Raw genomic sequence first — 15,679 nt, 5'->3', positions numbered from 1 at the left:
GATGAAAGGTTTGAAATCTTCTCTCCTGATACAATTAAACAGAAATACAGAGCATTGTAAAATTGGTCTGTGATGCATTTAAATTCTGAGATGACTGGAGGGTGTGAGTTGGAAGAAGCAGAAATTTTCTTGTCAGCCTTTTCCTTTTGATTGTGACCACTCACCCAGGGGACATGGCTGCTGGCCTGAAGCTGGTACATGCCATGCAATTTCGACACAAAGAGTGTTTGTGGTTTCAATCCCTACTAGACTGGGTTCTGAATTTTCTTATAACTAGATCAGATTTGTAAAAAAGAGCTTAGCACTTGTTACGATGGACTAGATCAGTTATATCTTACTGTTATTTAAAATACTTCAAAGAAAGATATTGAAAAATGTTTAAAGTTGGGCTGGTTGCTCTAGCAACAAAGCCAAGCTTCTGAAGATTATCCTCAGTGACTGCAGCTTTGGCAACAGAGCAGTAAAAGGAAGGTAATTAGTCTTGGAACTTGCTTTTAAAACTTGGATTTAAGTAACCAGATCAGAAATGAAGAGCAGTATTTATTTATTTGCATTAAAAGAAGGCTTGGAAATCACTTGCATTTTTGATCGGAATGTCTTCTTCATATGATTTCTGTTTACAGGAAGAAAATTCACTGGTATTTAGACCAAAGAGAAAAGTATGAATACTGGATTAGTGGGTACCAGATAGAACAGCGAAGTTGGGGTGGATATCTGTGGATATATTAGGTTTTCTTGTCTAACGTAGAATAATTTATTTCTGCCTTTTAGCAATTTCTTGATAACCTCTTGAACAAAGAACAACTTATAGCAATGGAGTTATAAACACTTGTGGATTTTTTTGACTGTGTTCTAAGTGATCTAAATTATGGGTATCATGAAGGGAGAGCTGCCTAGTTAAACAAAAAGACAGAAAGAAATCTTTGCTTTAATCTGCAGGTTTAATTTAACTAGATCTTGATGAGAAAACTGGAATGTCTAAAGATTGTTTGGTTACCCTGCTTTCTCCATCCCAAAATTGACTTATGACATTTCAACAATAGACTAGACATCTTAGTTCATGGATTTAAGTGGAGCATCAAGAGGCTGGATTACAATTTGGGTTTTGCAAACTATGAGAGAGTTTAAGAAAGTCTGGTTCACATGGCAGAGAATACTTAGCTTCACTAGGCACTGGGTACACAGATAAGCTGATGTTCATGTTCTGGAACATTATGATAATCCTGTTATTTTTGTTGCTTATTGGTTTGTTAGTACTGGAAGGTAACCCTTTCAGTAATAATTATAGTAAAATTTCTTTGGCTCCTCAGAAGTATTATCTTTCATGGAACTGAGAGTATGCTCTAGGCACAAAACATAAGGTTTGCACTTTAGAGATGGTTTGAAGTATGTTGATTGTAGAATCTGAAAATCAATAGGAGAGACAGCATTTGGCCTAGCATGTATAATGTTGAGGCTAGCTTAATAAGTACATTTTCAGCCTTGGGGACTTCAAGTAATAGGAAATGGTCCTCCTCTTTGGCAACCTGGTTGTCCCTGTTTGCTGTCTTTTACCTCCTAGTCACAGTTAACCCAGGACTTGGCCATCTCAGTGCTGGACTTTAGTCCAGTTCATCTTAAGGGAATTCTTTCTGCATCCATCAGTTCATTCACACGAATGAATAAGATACCCCTTAATGAGTTCATAGTACAACAGAGGAGAAAAGCAAATCTATGTAATTACAATTGATACAAAATAGGAAACTTACTAGAAGAGAAGGATTTTGAGCTGTACCTTTATGAAACTCAAAGAGTACAAAGACTTGCAGAGGGTATGCAGTAAACAGGAAGGGCTGTTGTGGAAACGGTTCATGATGCAGGAGCACAGGTGTGGAGACTGGCTGTGTTTGAGGAATTGTGTAAATTGTATAGTACTCTTAGCAGTATATCACAGTTAAATATGCTATTTTCCCTGCTACCTTGCAATATAGTTGAGACTTTGTGTTTATGTGGGCTGCAGTGTTAGAAGAAGTTGGAAAAATAGGCTGAAGTCAGATCATGGAGGACCTTGTTGTGAAGGTCAAAGATTTTTGAGTGACAGATATAATAATAATTATGACGATTTTAATGTGAGTGCTTTATTGCTTATAAAGTTTTCCCACATTCTTGTGCTTTAGGATGATAGAAGCAAAGGGAAGAGTGAAAAGTTATTGCAAAACGGGACATCAGTTAGAAATCTCTTTTTATTCATAAACTAGCCCATGCTTTATCTTTCTAGCTTCACTTCCTACTGCTTCATTTATTCCACCTCGAGCCAGATGCTATGTTAGGCATGAGGATACACTAATCAGGAAAGAGAACTCATTTTTTGACCAAATGGAGCTCATGGAAAAATGGAAGAGGTATTAGAAGTTACTCAAATAATAACATACATATTTAATTTCTGACTTTGATACATTGTGAGAAGAAAGACATGGGAAACTCTCAGAATGTATAAGGAGCCCCGACTCAGTCTGGGTGGCCTGGGGATGGGGTAAGAGAAAGAAAGGTGGTCAGGGAAAGTTTCCCCATGGAAGTGATGCCTGCGAAATAAAAATAATAAGGCCTCCCTGGTGGCGCAGGCAGTTGAGTGCCGCATTGTAAAGCTGTCCGCAGCCTCTGCAGTGCGGGTTCGATCCCAGCCAGCCGCCGAGAATCCCACATGGCAGGGCAGACCTCTCCTGTCATGCCTGTTGCTCCCCTCAGCAGTGTGTTTCATCAGTCTGCCTGCTCTGTTCCCCGCTCTGTCTCTGGTGAATCCTCTCACCCTCCTGCGCATCTGACCTGTACCCCAGCACTTGTATGAAAAAAAAACTTAAAAAAAATATAATAACGGGACAGAGAGGGGCTAGCATTGCAGGCAGAGAACAGTGCATACAAAGCTACAAGGGGTGTGTGCGGGAGTGGGTGGTGCCAATGAGAACTTGGCTGGAGAACTGTAGTGGGACAGAAAGGGCATAGATGTGGCTGGAGAGACACAACAAGCAAGATCTTGGTTAGTATTTTAGAGTTTTAAGCAGGCGATTCACAAATGAGCTTTCAATACAATATTATTGAAAAATATATATTATTTTTACTATATTATAGGGTATGCAATGGGGAAATTAGTTAGGAGTCACCTGCAGAAATCCAATGAGAGATGGTTCATTGTGGCAATGGTGGTGGAAATAGAAGACTGATATGAAAGAATAAAAATGTAGTTTGAAATAGACTGGGTATAGGAAATGGGAAAGACTGAGGTGTCAGAGGTGAATGCTGGGGTTCTTCTGACCTGTATCACTGGAAGGATGAGGGTGTCATCCTTGGAATAGGGAACTGAAGGAAGGTCAGGTTGGAACTGGGGTTTGTGGATCTTCTGACACTTGAATTAGAGAAGATATTCAAGTGGGGCTGTCAAGTGGAAAAATGGTAATTTGTATCTGGCGCTCCAAGCAAATCTATTTTTTTAGGAGTCAAAATCATTTGTAACTAAAGCAATGGAATTGGTTGGTTAGTGAGAAAGTATACTATGCAAGGAAATAATTATTGAAACTTGGAGATTTCTACTATTTCATAGCCATGAGACGAGGAAGGCTTTGCTGAAGAGATTGATAAAGGACTGCCAGAAAGGAGCAAAGCCACGGGAATTGGGAGTGAGTGCCATGGGAGTCAAAGGAAGTCAGTGCTTCTAGAAGAACGTAATGGTGCATTTGATTCTTTGGAAAAAGGTGTAGTACCAGTGTTTTCCAAGTTTATATACTTTCTGAGCCTTTTCTCCAGTGAATATTAGGGCAACAGAATCCCAACGCTGTCCAACCACCTATTTCCCTACGTAAATTCAGTTGGGAATTTTATATAATGATAAGCAGTATTTGTCTGAAGAAAGTTTAACATAATACTACTACTAAATTTTAAAGCAAAATACTTAGTCACCAAGTTTATTACAGTAGATATGAGAGTCTTCTTGTATCAGTTAATAATATCTTTTGATGTGAGATATATGACTTGGAGATGAGATTAAAATTGAGTTCTGATTTGAGAATAAAAATTTCACTATTTAATTAAAAGTATAAACCAGAAAACTTTCATTATTTCTATGGCTGTTGAGTGAATATGAATAATATTCTTATTAAGAAATACAACTGTCCAGTCAAATATTTTGGAGCACAAACATCAATCTTAAACCCATTGCTGACAAAAAATATAGTAATATCACAGAGATGTAAGGCATCTCCACGAGGTTTTATGATGTGCTTTATTTGACTGCCTCTTTTACTACATAGAATTCACACTTTGTATTGGGAACAACATACAAATGTGTCTGTGTGTTTTTCTACATTTTCTTTACCATGTTAAACTTTGTCTTCTCCACAGAAATGTACATGAATAGATTGTTGCTCTCTCTATCCGTCTCGCCATATAATTTTTACAGCTGTTCCTCAGTTGTTAATATATTTCTGAGGAATATGTGTAAATAGACATGAGCAAACTGTCTAAAAGTTATTCAGCTAGTCAGTGAACCATGTAATCTGTTGGTTCAGAGACAACAGATAATAGAGTGAGATATTTGCTTTGCCTTCCACACACTCCATGCAGCATCGATGCTCCAAAGTCCATTTGTGTTCTGTTGGGGCATGTCCCCTCACACAACACGGTCCCATCAGGGATAGGAAATTTGGATAATGACTATCTGATTTAGAAAAAACGGGGAGACTATTTAGTGGAGTGAATATCTGTGAGCTGGGAATTTTGAACTCGAATTTGGTTCCATCCTTGGTTAATTTGATACTTGATATGTGTTTCATCACAGTTTTTCCTCTCTCTTAACAATGTAAGTTAGAAATAACCTTGTTAATTAGCGTCTATTTTTAGGTTGATGGCATGACACAGCCAAGACAGAGTGGGAACATTCCAGTACTACTACAGCACAAGCAATAAAACTCCGTTCTAAAGGAAAGAGAGACTATGGAAATGAAAATTAATGGTACCTCTTGGACCTTGTAGAGCTGTCTTGAATGGTGAAAATTAAAGAAACTATTGAGTAAAAGATTCATTTGGTAGGCTTTCCTGTTATTACATACATGCGGCTTAAAAATTAACTGGTAGCTTATTTTGTCACTAACTTAGAAAGTATAGAAACTCCTCTTTCAACAGTGAAGCCTGATTCCCTCTGCACTATGATCAATGTTTACATTTTTTGTCTTGAACTCCAACTCCCTGTACTCCTACCAAATTGAGCTGTTTTAACTCTTCTGTCCTCCAAACAATACATTTTTAAATCTTCCTTGGCAATACTGTTTCTCCATCATTCTACCTATTTTATTCCCATCATCCTCATAGACCTGATAGTATCCTTCCTGTTGATGGAGCACTTATCGACATCTCCTGCTAGAAGCAATCTCACAGCACTTCATCTTCACCTTTCATAAGGCAATTAACACCTTCTACATTATTTTGATTATGTAGATACATATTTTATTTCCTTTTCTAGACTGAAATCTATTTGTGAAATTGATGATTGGTTCATTGAATCTATAAAAGGATGGAATATGGAGAGCCACAGCAGATTTGAAACTTCTGGCACAACACAGAATCTGGCAGTCTTTCCCCTAGAACCAGTATCCTTGGATAAGTATGGATACAGGTTTATGTTCCGCTTTTTAAAAGTAAATAATTCTATTTTTCCTCATGGAGGAACAATTATGTATATGGGCTCAATAGATTGGCTGACTAAATGGACTGAATTGTAGCAGTACCTGTGTGAGTCGGTTGAGGGGAGTTGAGGACATAGTGCAGGTGGACCTTCAACATGTGGTTTCTAGGTAGGGAGCAGATCCCATTTTAGAATTGCTTTATGTTCCAGTCTATGCTATTTCCTGTTTTTTTAATTTCTATTTCATTGTATAAGTAGGACACACTTCAGCAATAATTTGGCTGAGGTGTAATAGCTTTGCCTTCCTATCAGCTTGGAAGTACTTGAAAGTAAGGACACTTGACCTTCATTTTTATTGTTGTGATAACACAGGACCTAGCATAGTTGCCGGAGCCTATGAACACTCAAAAATGAATTGACCTATTAATTGATATATCAATTTATTTATTAGTAGATCACTTATATTCAATGGGAGAGTTATTTATTGAGCACCTATTATGTTCAGTGGGCTGTGCTACATGCCTCAACAAATGCAAAAATGGTGAAGTTGTTGGCTCTAACTTTTAGAGTAGCTACAACCTAGTAGCAATCCAGTAATTGTATTTCAAATAACAAGAGCATGTGTATGTTTGCCATAGACAAGTGCCATCAGGGTTCAGTGGCCCACAGCCTTCCCTATCAAATTTGGAAACATTTAGTTTCTGATTGAGTTTTCTCCAGCTGATACTATCCATGCCACCACAGCAAAGCAACAGACAGAGGTTAAGTGCTGGTAAATGTGTACTTGCATGTGAGTGAGTTCAGAGGATGGCAGGGGACTGAGGCGGTGAGACTGAAGAAACACACCTTTGTTTGCAGGGTTTTCTAGGTTCAGTCACTTACATATTTTGTGCTTCAATCTTTTTTTCAAGTAACTTCTTTTTGATCATCAATGTACTATGCATTCATTGTTCAAAAGTTGGAAACTAGATAAAAGGTCAAAAATGAGGTAAAAAATCTGACTTGTTTACATTTTTTAAAAGATTTATTTATTTATGCATACAAGAGCTGGGGTACAGGCCAGAAATGTGGGGGGGGGTGAAAGGATTCACCAGAGACAGAGTGGGCAACAGAACAGGCAGACTGAAATACACTGCTGAGGGGAGCAGTGGGCGAGACAGGAGAGGTCTGCTGCACTATGTGGGTTGCTCCCTGGCTGACCGGGGATCAAACTCTTGCTGCAGAAGCTGCGGATAACTTCATAGTGCAGTGCTTAGCCCCTTGTGCCACCAGGGAGGCCCTTGTTTACATTTTGTGTATAATTTCCTAATTCTTTTCCTAAACATGTCTGTTAATAAATTATAAATTAGGCTCATACTTTTACCTAGATTTTGATCATTTCCTTCACTACCAAATATCTCGTGTGAACATGCCTCCATATTAAATGTTCTACAGCAGGATTTTAAATGGTTGCTTCATAATCCTCATATGTATATATCATGATTTATTTAACCAGTACTTACTATTAGACATTTTGCTGATTTCCTTTTAAATGTTTTCATAGCTGTTAGCACAGGTATGCTTACTGTTCTTAGTTCTATAACTTGATGCAATTATAGAATATTGGAACTGACATCTAAAATTGAGAAACAGACCTATTTGGAAATTGCAGCTGTTTCTGACCTTTGTGAGCTCCAGCTTCTTCTTCTGTAACTGAGAATGGCAAATGCCTCTCAGTGTACCAGGTTAGTGGGGGGAGTCAGTAAGAACATATGTGAAAGTCTTTAGCTTGTTTGTTAGTGGAACTTGATGTAGTGTAACAGAAATTGGCTTAACCTAACTTATCTAGATAGGGTTTTTTGGGGTTTTTTTTTTGGTCATTTAGAAGTCATTATGTGACTTTAGGTAAACTTTAGATGTAGGTATTACTTAGTGTACATTGAGCAATGTGGTTGGTTGAGTAATAAGAAGAGCTAGTCTATAAGGGTTTGGGGGCTGCAAGGGAAAATCAGGCGATCGGTAGAGCTGGTAATGGAGAATTAATTGTGCTTTTGCCATGGCTTCTCTGAGCACCAGGACACAACTTAGGGCAGACCACTGCCCAGGAACCTGAGTCAGGGCATAGCTGAGAGGGAACGCAAAACTGTGCTTTCTGTGCCCTTTTAACAGCACATTCATTTATTTTTCATTCAATAGTCATTTATCTAGTAACTGTGTTTTTCCAAACAACGCTCAGGCTAGATTACAGGAAGCTGTCTCCACCATCGAAGGGGAGACAGATGAGTGAACAGTTACAGTAGAGCATAATCAGTGCCACCATAGAGATGTCACTCGGAGCATTTGGGGGTACAGACTAAGGGAGTCAAGGAAGCTTTCCTGGATAAGAAACTAAGCAAAGGATAGACTGGAAGTCCTGTAGGCAAAGAAGTAGGAAAAAGTTTTGCAATGGAAGTACCGTGAACAGAGATCTTAGTAAAGTAAGACAGGTTCTTAGAAATATAGACCATTTCATGAAGCCAAAGTGTAAAGTAAGGGGCTAGGGGGGGATGGGAGCTGAGACAAGAGAGAGAGATGGTAAGAAAAGAGATTACAGAGGTAAACATGGTCCATATTTAAGAACTGAACTTTATCCCCGGCAAAGAGATAATGAAGGGTTTTAAAAGCAGTGGGTTGGCAAGATTAAATTTTCATTTTAAAATGTTTTTAATTTACAGAAACATTCCCATTCCTGGTAGGCAAAATGTGAAATGTATACTTTGGTCGGTTAATGAGCAGATAAGATGAAATGAGCCCAAAATCTCAGGGCCTTTAGCCACTTGGCAATGTAATAGCGTGGAAATGACCCATGGTGATACTTAAGGCTTTCTGTAGTTGAATCTTCTTCATGGATACTCTGATCACCCCATGATTTAGCTGCTGGGAGCTGTTGTTTCCTTAATCAGAGAAGGGAAAAATTTTCAAGGTCTATAGAAGAAGGAAAAAATTCGCCAATTTTATAGGAGGAATAGCAAACTAAGGAGGATATGTAGCTTCAAAATAGACTGATTCCCAAGAAAACACTTCAATAACATACATGAATTATTTAAATAAGGTTTGGTTTGGTGGATGGACAATTGAAGGTCTAGGCTACCTCACTACATCCCCCTAACAAGTACCGCTGGCTGCCGACCCAACATGCAGCTAGTTTCCATAGGCATGGGCTGAAGTGGTCCTTGCTCCATTTAGAGGGGTTTATCGCAAATTATCCAATCCCAAACAAGTGATTTTCTCTTGCAGCCCCAAATCATTATGGGGTTTGCGTTCAACCTAGTCCTAGACAATGAAAACAAACATGGAAGAAAACTTGCTGAGACCTCTGGACACTGAGGCATAAAGATGGTGGTCTTGAGGGTCGCTGGGCAACATGCTGAGGTAGGCAGAACAGAAAGAAAAATCTGTGTCCTTGGTAACAAATTTGAGTCTCCGAATTAACCAACTCTGGAGTTTCCCTACCTCAGAGCTTCTTGCTGTTATGTTTAAGCATCCTTGGGTTAAGCTTTCTGTTACTTGCAGGAAAAAGCATCCTATCTGCTACCATCACCATCTCCGTAGGTAAATCTTGTTCAAGATCTGCACCCCATGGTAGTTATAAGCCGAGCATGTCAGATGCGTCTCTGGTGCTTGTAGTTTTGTTGTCACAGTAATAAAACCTAAAATTTGCATAGCAGTTGTCAATTTACACAATGTTTCTATTTTATTTGGTTTTTACAATAACATTATGAGATGGGGATGTTAATCCATTGCTATGGGTGGAGGCTTCCAGAACAAGTACTAACCACATGCTCACCTTGGGAAAACTGATGTGGAGACTATGCTGTTTATTGAGAATCTAAGTCTCCTGAGAGTCAAACAGTTATTGGAACTAATTGTTGACTGTTTGTACCAAGGTACCAGAACAAAAAGGAGTGGAAAGGACATGCACAGTTTCTCAGGAAGGCTCTTGAATATGTTCATTACTTCATTGTTCTGCTGCAGCCTACAGGACTTTGCCTCAACTTTGAAAGAAGGAAAGTGAAGAAACTGAGCGTGGGGCCTTCCTGGTGTGCAGGGGTTAAAGTCTCAGTGCTATCAAGCTATCGCCAGCCACTGTGGCACAAGTTCAATCCCTGGCCAGGGAGGTGACCTGCATGGAGCAGCAGACCTCTTCTGTCTCGCCTGCTGCTCCCTTCAGCAGTGTGTTTTAGTAGATCTGCCTGTTCTGTTCCCCACTCTGTCTCTGGTGAATCCTCTCACTCCCTGCACCTCTGGCCTGTACCCCAGTTCTTGTATGCATAAATAAATAAAAATCTTTTTTTTTTTAAAAGAAACTGTGTTTGATAATCAACACAAGAAGTACTATAAAATATTGGGCCCCTTTGGGAGGATCTTGACAAAAGAGTTGCAACACCAGTAGAAAGGGCAACTTTCACTACCTTAGGAGGAACAGGAAGAGCAGATGAACAGACTCTGGGCAATATTGCTGGCTAAAAGATTAATAAATTCCACAAATAGTTATTGAACAGAGTGGTGATCAAAACAGGTGTGCCTCTTGTTTTACAGGTGTATAAATAGCAAAAACAGATAATAAAGAGAGAAGTAAGGAAACAACAATTGCAAAGCGTGGTAACCGCTGTTAAGGAAGGTGAATAGTACAGGTGAGAGAAGAGGAGGGTACAGGGGATGCTATAGATCATGTGGTCAGTGTAGACCTCTGCCAAGTCGTGACCAGAATGACAGGAAAAAATCAGTTTTTCAAAAAGAGGAGGTAGGATAGGAGAAGGGGAGGGAATACAGGCAGTGGGTGCAGAGTGTAGGAGCAGCATCTCTGGTGATGATGAGGCAGGAAATAGTCAGTGTGTGCAGGAGCTGATTTTCTCTGCAGGATTCTTTGTATCATGACATGTCGCAGAGGATACCAAGCTTTTTCCATGTGTCTAGTATTTTCCTAGGAATTATGTGGGATGGAAACATCCCTACAATGTATAGGCTGATGGTTTTAGAAAACTTGATGGAAGAAGTGGGGGAGACTTAAATCGGAATGCAAAAAACCAAGAGGGATGTAAATGGATAGAGGGGAGAAGGTGGGAAGCCATAGATGGAAAGACAGGAGAGAAGTGAGCATGGCACATTTGTGGAGCAGGAGGGAATATGCTTCTGAGAGTGAGAACAGCAGCTCATCTGGAATTAATTCTTGCTAATTGAGGATTAATAAACAACCATCTTCAGATTCACAGGACAACACAACTTCATTCACTGCCCTTTTAAGTTTACTACTCATGTCCAAATAGTCACTTTAATTAAGGAGATCAGACCAGTGATTCATAAAGAGCAAATGAAGTACAGATCCTGTCACTGAAACTCGCCTTCAAAGCACACGAGTCCTGAATTTTCAGTGGCAAATGTTCCTGACCTCCATGCTCCCCTATCTGATCATCTGTCCTTATTTTCATTGTGTGTGTGGTGCTGCTGCAGGCCTCGTACAATGTTTTACCCTGACTGAGACCAGCACTGACGAATGGCATTTTCAATCGCTTTGCAGCCATAGCTTATTCATTCTGCTGGCTCCACCGAGGTGGGGAGGGGCAGGTAGCATTGTGTCTGTGGAGTGAATGAGGAAGCAGAAGGGCAGAGAGGTTAAGTGACTTGTAGAAATCACACAAGGGTCAGGGGCTGTGTGTGAATAGGATTCAACCTCCAAACCTAGTCCAGGGGTCTGGCCACTAAGCCCCCTTCCATTGCAGGCATCTCGGAAGGTTCGAGGAAAAATACAAGTAATGTTTCTGCATTCCAAATGGAGAAATAAAGCGAAATGGTTGGTGAAAAAGAGTCATTGCATTTTGAATGGATGTTGCAGAATAGTTTCATTGTTATTTATTTTAGAGCATCATCTATCTCCAAGTTCCTAAATTGTAGTGCATGCGTGTGGTTAGACCTTTTGGAAGACTGAGGCTGGTGCAGCCAGTGACCAGTGGCACACTGGCACACCTGCTTTCAGTTCCTCCTCCTTACCCCTCTTCCAGAGAGCAGCTGTCCTCAGGATGACTTTATTCAGAATTGTCACGGACATTGTCCCATGTCACCCTCCACATCAGCAGCTTTGCAGCTTCCAGATCAATGTTTATCATTGCCGCAACGTTCTGAGGACCAAACACTGTAGAAATTGCCAAGTATGAAGTTTTTTCCCTGGGTGGGTACATGCTGTTGTTTGCTTTGTCTTTGTCTTGGGAGGCTGAGCCTGCCTGCTGTCTTTGCTGCTGCTTCTCCTCCTCCTTTTCTCCCAACTCTCAAAACCCGGCAAGATGTGTGTTCACAATAGCTTCCCTAGCAAATTAGTCTTGGAATCAAGTCTCGAGTACAACTGTCCCTGAAATAATAACTTTCCCAGCTAATTGTAAGAGTCTGAAAAGTAGTTTCCAATGAAAACGATGTCATTTCAGCCTAAGCGATTATCCTACAGTTGCAATTGTTTTTTATCTTGACCCTGCATTTTCTTTACATCTTGACCCTATGGAGGAGTTCTAATGAAATGGTGAATTGGTTTCTGCCCCACTAGAGAGAGACAATTGAATATAAGTTGTATTAAATTCAGAGAAATGAAGACCTATCCTGTGTGGGGTTTTCTAGATAAATCTGCCTCTCTCTATACATTTTTAATGATAATGTGGTTTCAAACTCCGTGGTGTTCAATACCAAATCAAAGCTGACTCATGGAGAAAAATACTGTTTGATTCTATTTAGTCCGCATTTTCCTCCCCACTTTAGGGTGTCTGCCTGTGCCATTGGGGGTGGGGTTGTTATAATACGGTCTGAATACCTTCTTATAAGTATTAGAAGTATGGAAACGCCGAGCCCTCCGTGACCCCGGGAGCCCTCTGTCGATCACTGGTGCTTGTTGTAGGAGGAAGGCAAACATAAGCATAGAAGTGTTATTGAACAGAAACCCCTTCAAAAATGTCTCTGGGCTTTTGTTCTCAGGGTTGCATAGCAGTAGGGGGCCCCCCTCCTCAGAAAGCATACTTATGCAAGTATTAAGAACTGGCTGAGATAAGAAGTAAAGCTTAAGAGACCTTCATCATTAGCTGCTAGTGGTAGAGATTAGCGATCCTACTACAGGATTACAGACGGAAAGAGTGCCAGTGTTGGTTAATTGTTCATTAATGCTTGTAAAATAAGCCAGCTGGCGGAAAACTGGTCATTGTCTGCTCTCTCAGAGTGAAACTAAATTGGATCTGCTCATCAATGGTGGTATTGATGTCAGAAAAAAATACACACGTAAACTTCTTCCCTGTGACTCCCTCTCAATTTTAAATATTTAATTAAAAACTGTTATCCTGATAAGCAATGATCAGGTTGTCCACACATGTTTCTATCCGTGGCTGACCTTTATTTCAACGAAGAACTTTCCCTCATGCTTTTGCTCTTTTTGTTTTACTCTGAAGCAGAAAATCAAACCAAGTTTCTAAAGTCATTTGTTGGTAAAATAAGCCTTGTGATTTGAGGTCATCATTTTTAAAAAAAGATTTATTTTTATTTATGCATATAAGAACTGGGGTACAGGCCAGAGGTGTGGAGGGTGAGAGGATTCACCAGAGACAGAGTGGGGAACAGAACAGGCAGACTGACTGAAATACACTGCTGAGGGGAGCAGCAGGCAAGACAGGAGAGGTCTGCTGCGCCATGTGTGTTGCTCCCTGGCCAGGGATCGAACTCGTGCTGCAACTTCATAGGTTTTGTCTTAACCCCTTGCACCACCAGGGAGGCCTGAGGTCATCATTTTGAGATATGGTAGACAAGCTACTTAAAAATGCCAGAGAACTTTAGACTCTCTTTCTCCCTGCCTCCTTCCTTATTTCCTACCCCCGCCCCCCCCCCCCCCCCCCGCAAACTTGCCCTGCAGTTGTGGGTTATCCTTCCCTACTCACACCCCTGGGTGCAGGCAAGGTTATATGATTTGCCCAAAGTCACATACTGTGCAAGTCAGGAAAAGAGCCAAGTACATTTGCCTTCTTCTACTGTATTCTAGAAAATGTCATTGTAACACCAGAGACTGTGTACTTAACTGTTACTCAATTCAAAAATAGGAAAAATGTAAGCATATTTCCTCTAGTCCCCTTATTTTAAGACAGTGTTTGGTGGTAGGATATTCAGAAAATATTCGTTGAATTCCCACCATGTGCAGTGATGACCAGATAGATGCAGTTCCTGCCCACAGTGTGCTTACGAGCCCTAGGGCAAGTGGAGAGCTCCTAGGGTCAGAATGGAATAGGAAAAGCCTTGGAGGAATAAGGAAGGCTTCAGAGATTAAGGACAAAAAATTCCAAAGGGGACTAATCAAACACCCTAGGACTAAGGGCAACAGGACATTCCAGAACAAGGATGATAAAGAAAAGTATGCTAAGATAAGGGCCAGGACACAGAGTTAATTCTGGCAGAGTGAGTGAGACCACCAAGAATTAACCAATCACAGACAGACTGGTGGAGCTTTAGAATAATCAGGGAAAGAGGTGCATATTCCCTGAGGCCTGACTCCACTTCTGCTCCCTGACCCCTCCCTCCCTGGCCTGGTTCCACCAGCCTGGGAGTCTCACTTGATTTCTGTTCCTTTTCTCCTTAATAAACTTTTTCTTTCTCTAAACAAACTTGCCACTTTTCACTTGCTTGCCTGAGCGTCAGCGAAGTCCCTGCTGCGGCTTTGTGAGACACCAGCCCTCGGTGGTCTAGCGGCTGGGGCTCAGCGCTGCCCCTGCAGCCTGGGATCTGTTCCTTGCTGGTGGGAGACTAGGCCTGAAAACTGAAAATTATGGTATCATTTATAGTCTAGTGGGGACAGACGATATCCTATAAGATAAAAGTGGAAGAAAAAATGTGATGGAAGGAAAGCAAGAAGGGTAATCAGGGTTTCTGATTACAGGGTGTAATCTCAGAGATGTGATTTAGATGTGGGGATCAGACATGGCCTCTCTAAGAGAGATGTTGAGGGACAAGTGGGAGGTAGGCAAATCTAGGGGAAGGGGTTCCAGGTACTGGAGTTTGCGTGAAAACCCTGAAGTGTGCAGGGATTTCAATGTGTTGGGGCCGCTGCAGGAGGAAGAAGCAAGGCCAGGTTAGTCATTTGCAGCAATCACCCTCTTGAGAAGTGTTTTATAAAGCCGTGTTGCCGATGATGTGTGTGGCTAACAGAAGCGACGGCTCGTCTCTGTCTCCACCTCTGACATCAGCTCATTTTTCCCTTTGCGCATTATACTGAAACCACACAGACCTTCTTTCTCTTTCTCTCAGATCCACTCTGTGTCCCTGCACTTGCCAGTGCCTCTGCTCTCACACACATTTCCTCATCTGTGAACCCTTTTCTCTAATCATTCTTCACTTTTCATTCAACAAATACTTGTTGAGTATTTATTAGTCACCAGTTTTAGGCACCACAGGTTTATTGGGAAACAAGAGTCAAAATCTCTTCTTTTTTTTTTTTTTTTTTTTTTAAATAGAGGCATGCTTTATTTATTTATTTGTTTGTTTGTTTTGTTTATACAAGCACTGGGTACAGTCAGAAGCGCGGGAGGGTGAGAGAATTCACCAGAGCCAGAGCGGGGAGCAGAGCAGGCAGAAGGACCGAAGTACACTGCTGAGGGGAGCAGCGGGCGGCAGGAGAGGTCTGCGCGCCATGTGGGACCCTCCTCCAGTGGCCGGGGAGCAGCCGGGGATCGAACCGGCACCGCAGAGGCTGCGGGCAGCTTCGCAACCCAGCGCTCAACCGCTGCGCCACGGGGGAGACCCCAAAATCTCTTCTTTCATTGTCAGGCCTGATGTCACCTCCTCGGAGGCACATACCTCTCTGTCTGTGGCATTGGCCCCTTTTGTTACTTTTAGAGGTGATTTTTCACTCTGAGGTTATGTTTATTACACGTTGACCTATCTTTATTCCATAAATGCAAGCACCCTATGGGCAGGGACAGTGTCCCTCATGTTCGTCATGAAATCTCCGGGACTTGGACAGCGCCTGGCACGCAGTGGACACTCAGGCAGTAGCTGGTG

The 15,679-nt window shown here is 41.2% G+C and overlaps 1 long non-coding RNA gene across 1 annotated transcript in view; it reads left to right on the top strand.

Moving 5' to 3' along the window:
- LOC129145188 (uncharacterized) overlaps positions 1-4,975 on the top strand; it is a 34,101-nt gene extending 29,126 nt beyond the window's left edge. Inside the window, exon 3 of the long non-coding RNA XR_008550381.1 lies at positions 4,870-4,975. This is a non-coding gene — a long non-coding RNA (uncharacterized LOC129145188). The remainder of the gene's footprint in view (positions 1-4,869) is intronic.
- Positions 4,976-15,679: the final 10,704 nt, after the last annotated feature.

This window comes from Talpa occidentalis, unplaced genomic scaffold (assembly GCF_014898055.3).
Source record: "Talpa occidentalis isolate TD23 unplaced genomic scaffold, MPIMG_talOcc4v2.1 talOcc4.9, whole genome shotgun sequence".
In the NCBI taxonomy this organism is placed as follows: Eukaryota; Metazoa; Chordata; class Mammalia; order Eulipotyphla; family Talpidae; genus Talpa; species Talpa occidentalis.
The sequence above is the reverse complement of the archived record's forward strand: the minus strand, read 5'-3'. Positions and strand labels throughout refer to the sequence as shown.